The sequence below is a fragment of the Papaver somniferum genome, chromosome 4 (genome assembly GCF_003573695.1).
Source record: "Papaver somniferum cultivar HN1 chromosome 4, ASM357369v1, whole genome shotgun sequence".
Lineage (NCBI taxonomy): Eukaryota > Viridiplantae > Streptophyta > Magnoliopsida > Ranunculales > Papaveraceae > Papaver > Papaver somniferum.
This window is the reverse complement of record NC_039361.1, coordinates 163675143-163686987: the sequence shown is the minus strand read 5'-3', so window position 1 is coordinate 163686987 and position 11845 is coordinate 163675143. Positions and strand designations below refer to the sequence as shown.

The window sequence follows — 11845 nt, the reverse complement described above, 5'->3', positions numbered from 1 at the left end:
CAATGAAGTCGTTGAAAATTCTGAAGGAGAACGTTGTTCTGGGGGGATGATACATGTTGGTACCGGATTCAAAGGATTAGTGTATCATTCAAGGCAACACAACAATATCCCTTTTGAAATAAAAAAGAATAACCTATTCCGAGGGGGTTTAGAGATATTTTGTTCCAACACAAATAATTATTTGATTCTTACATACCAAAGAATATCCACGATCCATCAAAACAATTATTTACGGGATTTAATGATTCCTAAGATCAGATTCACACAACTACGAGAAAGTAGTATCGGTTTGGCTTCGCTAACCTACAGGGTCTCGATAGAAACCTAAGGTTAAAGGAGAATCGACTCTAGCTTATACAAATAGTATCACACATGAGGTGTGGGGATTAGGTTTCCCAGTTGCTAGAGTTCTCCTTTATATAGTTTTTCAAATCAGGATTTGCAATCTAAGTTACCTTGGTAACAAAGCATTTAGTATTCACCGTTAGATAAAACCTGATTAAATTCAAGCTAATATCTTTCAACCTTTAGATTGAAACTTAGCTTGTGGCACACACATGAAATGCACGTTTTAGGTTTGTGTAATATCGTACCCAAACATGTACATTTAGTTGGTTCAACAGTAGTTAACCAAATGGTTAGTCATATGAGCACTTTCATATCAACCATATTCTTCTTTACCATAACTAGTTCAAATGACTCAAACGAACTAGTTACAGAGTTTTTCAATTGCTTAGATCTTTATAATAGACAAAATTGAAACAAAAGCATTTGATTCACTCGGATCAATTCATGAACTTTATAGCCACAGTTTGCAATTATGCATTCCTTAGTTTATATAAGTTTAAGTTCACAAATAATCGTTTTTAGAAAATAATCAACTTAAGTATGCGGACTTAAGTACCCGAAATAAGTTTGTTTTTAGTTTACAAACTCCAGCAAAATTTCTCGGGATGAGAACTTCCGAAAGTACGCGGACTTGGTACGTGGACTTAGTTCAGTTTTTCTGAGCAGCAAAGTACGCATACTTTGGTTCACGAATAAGGACTTATACACATATGTGTTACCGCATAATGTTTATATCCTTCCATGGTTATATAATCTAAACTCTCATTTCAATCATTGAAACATTCTTAGAAGACGTTATATAGTTGTCATTCACAAACCATTTTTTGTCAAAGCCATTTTCAAATGATTGAAACTTAACATGACTTTCGTCACTAGTAAAGATGAACTTGGCCAAATCGAAAGATTACCAACACATATTTCGAGAAATAGATAAGCGAGATAAACTCGGCTCAAAATAGCAAATGTGTATAATCATATTCTATATAGAAAAAAGACTTTTGTCTCAAGATAGGAGATAGAGTTGATAGATTTTTGAGTGATAGATAAGTTCGAGTCTCCATATACCTTTTAGTCGATGAAGTTCCACAATTTTCTTGAGTATTTATTCGTCTTTGTATGATGATCTCCATGGAGTCTTGAGCACAAGTACACTTTCTATCCTAATCCGAGACTTAGCTAATAGTAGACTAGAAATCAAGACTTATAGTTTTGATGACTAACATTGACAAACATGCTTGAGATAGCAACGCATGCGAGTTTGACCGAGCAGTGCTCTAGCAATAATGTCATCAAAAGATAATCGAACAATATTCATAAATGAATGTAGTATTTCCTTGGATTTATTTGAACTACCAATATTGTTTCAATTTTTATATTAATTGCTAGCATTACACATTGAAAAGAAGAAGGTACCAAGTACACCATTATTTTTTTCTTTACAGAACCTATAGAAAAAACCTACGTAAACTTTAGTCAAGATTAAATCAAACAATAAGAGATTTTTGAATCACAAGGATTGATTAACATATATACAACCCACTTATACTTTTAATTGTAAAGATGAAATCAACATAATACGAAAACTAAAATTAAAGGTAAGCACACACTGGAAAATTTTGTTAACGAGGAAAAATGCAAAGAAACAAAACCTCGAGACCTCGTCTAGATTGAACACACACACACACACACACACACACACACACACACACACACACACACACACACACACACACACACTATATTAAGCGTTTAGAAACACTAGCTTACTATAAGACTTTGGCCTGGAATGTAGTTGAGAGAATAAACCTTCCAAGCTGCTATGTTGTAGTTGTGTCCCTACTTCTCTTGATTCTTGCAAGAACATATAGATTTGATTCCTTTATGTGATATATTTTATAGCCCCAGGAGTTGCTCCAAAGTTCGTCTTGAAGAATATAACTACCCAGCCTCCTACATGATGGGTGATGATTTCCTTTCTGATATTAGATCATAGAAACATAAACAAATCTATTCCCTGATCTAAACGATTATGAATCTCCAAGACCAGGTTATATCCGTGCTTCACGAATCCCAAGAGAAGTCTTTCAAAGTTTAACCTTAGATCACATATATCCTATATGTTTGGAGGTCAAAGTTTGCAAAAACATAGAAAAACTTATAGGGATTGAGTTTTCAGTGTTGATAATGTCTCTAATTGAAATGACGAGGGTACCAAGTACACCACAATCTTTTCGATATCAACTTATATGATAGATACCTTGAATGATCTAATATAGACAGAGATTGTCCAGAAGATGGCACGAAAAAGGTATACATTTAGTATATAGAATAGGTATCGAAAGAAAACCTAACTATAAGGATCAAACCCAAGTATTTTGATTAACGTACAAGTACCGCAGTTACTTTATCATAACCAAGACATAATTATAATATAGAAAGTAAAGTAACAACACAAAACAATATTTTGTTAATGAGGAAACCGCAAATGCAAGAAAACACAAGATCTAGTCCAGTTTTGGATACTCTCAGAATTAAGCCACCATACGAAGACCAATACCAACTTCGTATAGTTGAGACCAAGTAAACTAACCCTAGTTACCTAGTTTCTTCAATATCCTTGCGCATATAATCAATCTAGCCAACGCACATGATTCCTAAAATAGAGTTATCTTAAGTTGCTTCAGTAGTCGTGAAAATTCGCAACGAAAAAGTATGTTGCAAATTTTCACTTGCGAAATTCTGTTGCTAATTTCGCAACTGCTAGACTTCAGTTCTATTCGCAACTGTTTTGATTTCAGCATGCCAGTTCCGCGTGTGGCAGAAAACAGCTGCAAACACTTTTTTTTTCCAAGCATGCGAATCGCGTGTGATACAAATCGTTTTATCCTTAGGAAAAATACCTCTAATTCATTACTACCACTCGTCCTCTCTTTCGCTCTCTCAGACAGATCTGACTCTGAACAAGAAAAGCTCTCCCGTTATTGAATCTCTTGCGCCATTGAAACCAGAGGAAGTTAGGTATGTTTGACGATTAGGGTTGGGTATTAAATCGACTGATGATGCTTTTCTGTTAGGGTTTGGTAGATTTATAGTTAGGGTTTTGAGTCTTTTTGTTTAAATCGATTAATGATGTTTTTTTTTTCCTGTATTTTGGTAGATTGATACTTAGGGTTTTCTGTATTTTGTTTAAAAGGGGGTTATTTTTCTTCTTTTGTTGGGACAGATTTAAGTTGCTGGTGTTAGGGTTCATTTGGATTTGGGAATTTACGAGACCTCAACTTCCTTAGTATTTTGCAGCAGCTTTTGGGGTACTCGTCTTGCTCCTTAAAAGAAGAAAAGTCGTGATTTCTCCAACACTCGTTCAAAATCCTTCTCCTGGAAATCTACAGTCTAGTCATCTTGCTCTTCATGTAAACCTCTAAACCCTAACCCTCTTTCTCTATCTCTCTCCCAAGCACATTTACATTCTCACATTCACTTTGTTCTTAAAATTTTCAGGTTAATGAAGATGAATCCTATTGTTCTGCATTTATAGCTTCAGGATGCAATATTTACAAGCTTGAGGTGATATTTTTGATCCCAATTTGATACTCAGGGTTTTTGTGAATCTTGTGGATTTTTTATTTTAATTAGGTGAATGGATTCTTTGTTTCTGTTTAGATTTCATTAGAAGATTCTCCAGTTGCCAAGGGAAATTGACCCTCTTGATTTATGTACCTACGAAGGTAAAGAAACATTAATCTAGTAAATAAAATGATAAATGTTTGTTGTTCATGTTGATAGAAACAAACATCTGTATTACACCAGTTGAATGAATACTTTATTATTGCTGCAGCTCAGCTTATAATCTCTACAGGACAGTTCTCCACTTTTTGCCCTAGTAATTTCATTCGTGCCCAGGTGATTGTTATAATCTCTCTCTCTGATTGTTGTGCTGTTAGTACTAATTGAACTACTCTTTAATAGACTTTGATGAGCTAGTTATGGTGAATTTTCGAATGTACAATGTGAGGTTTGGTGGCTTTATAAATACAGCTTTAAACAGCCATGGGCTGGTTTTAACTACCAATCAGAAATATTCAATCAATGTGTTGTTGTACTGTGATATTTGTTTGACTGTTCGGTTTTATGCTTGTGTCTTATGTGTTAGCTGTTGTGAGGAAGAAGATTGGAGATGAGACTGATCGAGAGACGGGCGTCGAAAGGGAATTTCTAGTGTTCCTATTCATCTTAGCGTTTACTCTACAAATGGTAAGATTGAGATGATATTTTAAATTTGGTTGCTCGTCTGTTTTTTGTTTGCTTGGAAACATGGTATTGAATCAAATAGATTTTACAACCAACTACACGATGTGGAACATTTTTGCCTCTTTTTCTTGTTCTCTCGTTATAAGTTTGAAGTTTTCAAATTAGCGGCCTTTAAAAGTTTTAATACCTGAAAGGATTACGAGTTCACGCCGTTTGGTTATTAGACTATGTATCGTGGGACTTTTTTTATAGACTATGTATCATATATCATATCATATACGGTACTGACGTTTCTTTTGTATATATTTTCTCATGTTTATGTGAACTTCATAGTTTCTTTAGGAAAATGGTAAGGACTTGAGAAGAAAAAAAAATGACGAACCTTATGAGGTGATGCAACCTTATGACAAGACTTATGAGATCATGCTTTCTGCTTTGAACTGAAGTTTTCGAAAAGATGATGTGTTATACGGATACACCTAAAAAAAAATTCAGCCGTATCGATACGTATTTACACGGATACGCTTACTAATACTTCTAATACTTCAAGATACAACTCAGTTAGAAAACTTTAACTAAATATTAGATCTCAATACCTTAATATTAGAAAATTAGGAATTTTACTAGAATCTATGAGAAGTTTTAATTATAGTGACAAAATATTAGTTCCAAACCTGTCCACTGATCTTGCTCTAGACTTTCTTCCTTGTTATCCAGACTTCTTCTCTCTAGTGAGGTTAATCATACATGTATGTATTTTGTAAAGTTTCTATCATGTGTATAATATATTTATGTTAAACTACTGATATGCCGTATCGCCGTATTTTAGTTTTTCAAGTTGGTGTATCATAGTAGCGTATTGGTATCTTGTATCCGATACCGTATCCGTATCGTTGCAACACAGAAAAGATGAGATTTCTGTAAATCATTAGGGTAGGTATGGAGTTTTCCTTTGCGTCAGTAGTGTAATTTGTTTTGGAAACTTGATGCTGAGCATATTTTACATGCTTAATAGGACAAAAGGGAAATTTCACCTCAATGTTTAGGTGATGTTATTCTGAATTTTGGGCTGAAGGTGTTATCCCTATGATTTTGGCATTATGCAGTTACAATGGTTACTGATTCGAGGAAATTAGTAGGTGGTGCTTATTGTTGGTGCAATGCGGAAATGTGATGGATATATGGAAATAATTTGGGGACAGAGGTTGGTTAATTGGAAAGTGAGGCTTTGATTAATATTGGAAATGAAAAATGTTTACAAGGAAATTTAGTGTAGCTCTTTGGCTCACTATGTTTACAAAAGTCTCTTTGGCTCTTACTAACTCTAGCTCTCACTCTACCTATCTTCTTAACTCACTTTGAGTTTTTGGATTGATTGGAAGTGAAACATCCGTTGCCTATTTATAGGCCTACTCAACCAACTAAGAGAACATTCTGGACACTGAAGGCTCTAGAGCTAATTGACCAACTTAGAGAAAGAAAAATGTAGAGAAGGAACTCTCTGGATGACCGACTAACATAAGAAGACTCTAGAGATAGAATTCTCTAGTCAATGCTCGATAGTCCTCGATAGTACTGGGCTTTACCCAGCGTGGAAAACTAGCTTCTTTGACCCATTAAACGTGTGTAGATCATTTTGGATCAAATCACAAATTAGCCTGTATCTTTAACACCCTCTCTTAATTTGTGATGTTAAGTTTGTCTCTAAAATGATTGAACTTATCCACCGTGACTGCTTTTGTGAAGATGTCGGCATTTTGTTCTTGTGTTGGACAAAATTGGAGCTCAATTTCCTTGTTTTCGACCAGCTCTCTGAGGAAATGATGTCGTAGCTCTATGTGCTTTGTCTGTCTGTGGAAGACTGGACTTTTTGTCATTGAAATTGTAGACATGTTGTCACAGTAGATAGTTGTTGGATGCTTTTGTCGTTGTAGGTCGGTCATTATTCTTCTCAACCATACTGCTTCACATGCTGCACTTGTTGATGCTATCTACTCTGCTTCGGATGACGATAGTGCCACCGTACTTTGTTTTTTGGAACTCCAAGAGATAACTTTTGTTCCCATACAGAAAACATAGCCTGATGTGCTCTTTCGATCTTCAATAGAACCTGCCCAATCGCTATCTGTGAAGCCAATTAAATCATTATCTTTTTCTCTTGTATACTTGATGCCAAAATTCTTTGTTCCCTTGATATAACGGAGAATTCTCTTTGCGGCGGCATAGTGTAACTTGCTTGGCTCGCTCATAAACCGTGAAACAATGCTGGTTGCATTGACGATGTCCGGCCTTGTATTTGTTAAGTATATCACTGAGCCGACTAGACTTCTTAATAAGGTTGGATCAACTTTTGTCTCTCCATCATTTTTTACCAATTTCTCATTGGTACCCATTGGAGATGCAATTGGTTTGCAATCCATCATGTTGAATCTTTTCAGTAAGTCTTCCGCATATTTTTTTTGTGAAATGAATATTTCTTCTTGAGATTGTTTTACTTGAATCCCAAGAAAATATCACATAAGTCCTAAGTCTGTCATCTCATATTCTTTCATCATCTCCTTAAATTTTTCTGCTATCTCTTGTTTTGTACTGGCATAAATTAAATCATCAACGTAGAGACAGACAATTAGGAAGTCCGTACCTTGTTTTTTGATGTAGAGCGATGGCTCACTTGGACTTTTGTCAAATCCATTATCTCGGAAATACTTGTCCATTTTGCTGTTCCATTTGGGATCATCCAACTATCAATCCAAAAACTCAAAGTGAGTGAAGAAGTTAGGTAGAGTGAGAGCTAGAGTTAGTAAGAGCCAAAGAGCCTTTTGTAAACATAGTGAACCAAAGAGCTACACTAAATTTCCTTGTAAACATTTTTCATTTCCAATATTAATCAAAGCCTCAATTTCCAATTAAAAAAAAATAAAAAAAAAATAAAAAAAATGAAGAAGTTAGGTAGAGTGAGAGCTAGAGTTAGTAAGAGCCAAAGTTCCTCTTTGTAAACAAGTAGTGTAAGCCAAAGTTGCCACACAAGCCTCTTGTAATATTTTCATTTTCATATTAATCAAAGAATTTGTTGGCGCAATGCGGAAATGTGATGGGTATATGGAAATAATTTGGGAAGAGAGGTTGGTTAATTGGAAAGTGAGGCTTTGATTAATATTGGAAATGGAAAATGTTTACAACGAAATTTAGTGTAACTCTTTGGCTCACTATGTTTACAAAAGGCTCTTTGGCTCTTACTAACTCTAGCTCTCACTCAACCTATCTTCTTTACTCACTTTAAGTTTTTGGATTGATTGGAAATGAAACATCCGTTGCCTATTTATAGGCCTACTCAACCAACTAAGAGAACATTCTGGACACTGAAGGCTCTAGAACTAATTGACCAACTTAGAGAAAGAAAAATGTAGAGAAGAAACTCTCTGGATGACCGACTAACATAAGAAGACTCTAGAGATAGAATTCTCTAGTCAATGCTCGATAGTCCTCGATAGTACTGGGCTTTACCCAGCGTGGAAAACTAGCTTCTTTGACCCATTAAACGTGTGTAGATCATTTTGGATCAAATCACAAATTCGCCTGTATCTTTAACACTTAATAGGTGTTTAGTCAATTGGTTTGCAGGTTGGAATTACCTAGGTCACATCTTCACGAATAACATGGATTCAGTCTTATTAAGGATTGGGTTGGACATAAGATGAACCCATTTGCAGAACAGGAGGCACGGGAAAATCATCAAATTGGTAAATTTCTGCTTTCTTGATAACATGGATTCGATCTCAACTTACCCCGCATTGTGGGTAAGGCAACTCTGCAGTATGGTTCGGAAATTAAAAAGTTGCCAGGTGATTTACTTTTGTGTTTTATGTTCGGTTTATAGTTTTTTTTTTATCAGCTTTGCGCTGACTTGGTTAGTTTTTTTGCTGTGTTGCAACGATACGGATACGGTATCGGATACAAGATACCAATACGCTACTATGATACACCAACTTGAAAAACTAAAATACGGCGATACGGCATATCAACAGTTTAACATGAATATATTATATATAAGATAGAAACTTAACAAAATGCGTACATGTATGATTAACCTCACTGGATAGAAAAAGTCTGGATAACAAGGAAGAAAGTCTAGAGCAAGATCAGTGGACAGATTTGGAACTAATATTTTGTCACTATAGTTAAAACTTCTCATAGAATCTAGTAAAATACCTAATTTTCTAATATTAAGGTATTGAGATCTAATATTTAGTCAAAGTTTTCTAACTGAGTTGTATCTTGAAGTATTGGAAGTATTAGTACGCGTATCCGTGTAAATACGTATCGATACGGCTGAATTTTTTTTTTTAGGTGTATCGGTGTAACACAGTTTTTTTGTTTTGAATGTGGTGCTTAGACGAGGAATTTGAAACCGATTCTGAAAAGTCTAAAAGGGGTTCTCTATATCGAAGGGTGTATCTGAAGAGAGGAGAAGATTGTTGTTGTTCCGGGTTAGTGTATTCTTTGACAGATGTGTTGATTGGAAGAGTTGTTGTTTGCTACTTTACTGCGTGTTCATTGTGCTTAGATTTCATTTATTAAAGACCAAGTACGAACATATAGTATGTCTTATGCGTCATGCTTTATATACCATTACAAAAGATTCTGTTACATAATCAACATGGCTTAAGTTTTAGGCTGAGTTGTACTGTTTCGTCGGCTTAGTTTATGTTTTATCACTATATATCTACTAGAAGCAGTCTAAAGATGGGTTAGTGTACCTGACATTGCAAGAGTGCGGTATGCTTTGTAAGAAAGCTACACTATTGCAACTCAGAATCCGAAATGGATAGCCGCATTAGAAGAACCAGTTGACAAGTAGGAGTTTCTTAATCTAGGTTTCACTTTTCCCTGTCTAATGGCTACTTCTATTTTTGTTTCTTTTTCCCTATCTAATGGCTACTTCAATTTCAACAGTGAGAATTATAAAATTGAAGTGGTTTTGATTGAAAAAGATGTGTCCTATGAGTGCAGAAGATCGTGGTGGACTTGTTTGAGATTTAAAGGTTAGTTTTTTTTAATAACGATGAATTTTATGTTCATTTTTTGAGGATTTTTTTGCTGATTTTTGTGATTTTTATTTGCAGAATAAGCTTGAGACTTTGGCTGAATAGCATTCTGTTGTTGATTTACAAATGGTTGGATAGCATTCGTGTTATGAGATCTCCCTATTCTATTCATCAATAGCCCCATCTGGTGGTAAAAAGCCCTCTTGGGTTTTCAGAGAAGATACTAGTGTGATTATTGGAAGTGTGAGTTATGTTAGACTTGAATATGACCTTTAGAAAGGTGTCGAGTTGCATTCTGATCGTCGTTTTGGTTTTCCAGGCTAGTGTTAATTACTATTAAGATGCTCAGTTGTCTTATTTACGAGCTTTCTGGTATGTTGTTACTCACTCCAGCTGATAGTCATGGAACTGGTAGTTGGATGATATGAAAGCAAATGACCTGAAAGTAGAAACCTTGTGTCCATTTTGCTGATATGAGAGCTACAGGTACACTTCCTATTTACGTTTACAAATAGTTTCTGCTGTTCCTTCACTGAAATTTGAGATGAGAATGCTGTGAAATAAATAAAAGGAGTTGGGATCTTGTTGGATATAATCCTTGCATTAGTTAATCATCATCGAAATGGCAGGAGTATTACTTGAAAAACCTTAGACCTTGATATATTTTGTGCTGATCACCTTTCCTAGAATTTGTAAAACTATACACCAGGGCTGGTCACCTTTCATTACACCATCTTGATTCATGAAATTACTTTGTATCTTGACAGTATTAAGCTTTTTAGGTCTGGGCAGTATTAAGATGCCTTGTTGTTAAGTGTATGAGCTTGCGTTACAGGTTGTTACATGTTATGCAAATAGAGATGCTTGCTTCTCAAATTCGGTACGAGTATATAAAATGATGTTTATTATTCAACTTAAGCCACGTGATAAATGACCTGAACTATATTTCTTATGCCTTCTTTAAGTCCTGTATGGTCTGAACTATGCACTTCAACGTGTAATTCCGACTTTGGTTTTCTTTTCATGTATCATGGTGTTCTTCGTCTGGTCATAATTCCTTCTATCATTTGATCTTGAAGTTGAAACATGATATTCACAAGGTAAATATGAGGAGACTATTAAGGAGTGCGACAAAGCTCTGGAGTTAAATCCTGCATATATGAAAGATCTGATTAGAGAGTGGAGGCTCACGAAAAGCTTCAACACTTTGAAGGAGCTATGCTAGGTCTGAAATGTTAATAAGTTTTCTCTAGACATAGTTTTGCACTAATCAACTTATGATTTTTATTTACTATTTTTCTTTTCTTTCAGACATGAAGAAAACTGTGGAGTTGGATCCTTCAAATAATCAAGCTAGAAGATCCATTCTACGCTTGGAGCCCTTAGCTGCAGAAAAGCGGGAAAAGATGAAAGAGGAGATGATTACTGGAACTGGCAGGTTACAGGTAAGAATTGCCTCTTAATGTTTTTGTATTTTTGAAGGATAATTTACTTCACTGCATATGATGCAAGGATTCAGTTGTTTAACTATAATGCAAATTGTGGCCGCAACAGTATATCTAGAGATTTCAGTATGACTTGAATTGTAATTTGAAATTTGTTTTTCATTTGATAATAATTAGGCTGGCACAGTCGTACCTTTGAGATTTAGTGGGGACTTCAGAGTATAGTGTTGAATCAGTACCAAGTGTTCAAGGAAGCTACATTATTGCAACTCGAGGCCGAAATGGAAGCCACATCAGAAGAACCAGTTCACCAGTAGGAGTTTCTTATATTCTTCGTATATGCATGTCTCTTCTCTTACTTTTGAAACTAAACTAAGTTAAGAGTATTGATTCAAATCTAGAGGAAATGTAGTTACAAATGATAAGCATAGTTGTTTCCTTCCCTTTCTTTTGTAAAGTGCGGTTGATGTTGTTTAAACATGTATCACTGGACATATCAATATTAGAAATTGATTGATTGATTGAATCACAAGGATTACAGTGTTTATGGAGTGGTTGCAGGATAAAATTGAAATGGGGTGAAAAGATTTTGACTAGGTCAACAATGACCGACCTATTTTTTGTTGTTGCAAACATTTAGCAACAGGTAGATTGCGAAATTTTTTACCGCAAAATTTTGGATCAGTCTTCGTTGACTTAGTCAAGAAATTGCAACTAACATTAAATATTTCGCTTAACAGCTGTTGCGAGTCAAATGGG

General features: G+C 35.1%; 1 long non-coding RNA gene across 12 annotated transcripts; it reads left to right on the top strand.

Annotated features, from left to right (window-relative positions):
• Positions 1-3263: 3263 nt before the first annotated feature.
• LOC113271806 lies at positions 3264-11618 on the top strand. Of its 12 annotated transcripts, none has more exons than XR_003322375.1 (12): positions 3264-3366; positions 3572-3758; positions 3847-3912; positions 4009-4073; positions 4184-4248; positions 4499-4599; positions 9550-9638; positions 9720-9884; positions 10035-10127; positions 10742-10866; positions 10953-11086; positions 11264-11618. It is a non-coding gene; the product is annotated as an uncharacterized LOC113271806 (long non-coding RNA). The 12 variants fall into 12 exon arrangements; XR_003322374.1 differs by having other exon boundaries at positions 10721-10866; XR_003322369.1 differs by adding exons at positions 8218-8438; positions 8990-9083 and having other exon boundaries at positions 9720-10866.
• The last annotated feature ends 227 nt before the right edge of the window (positions 11619-11845 follow it).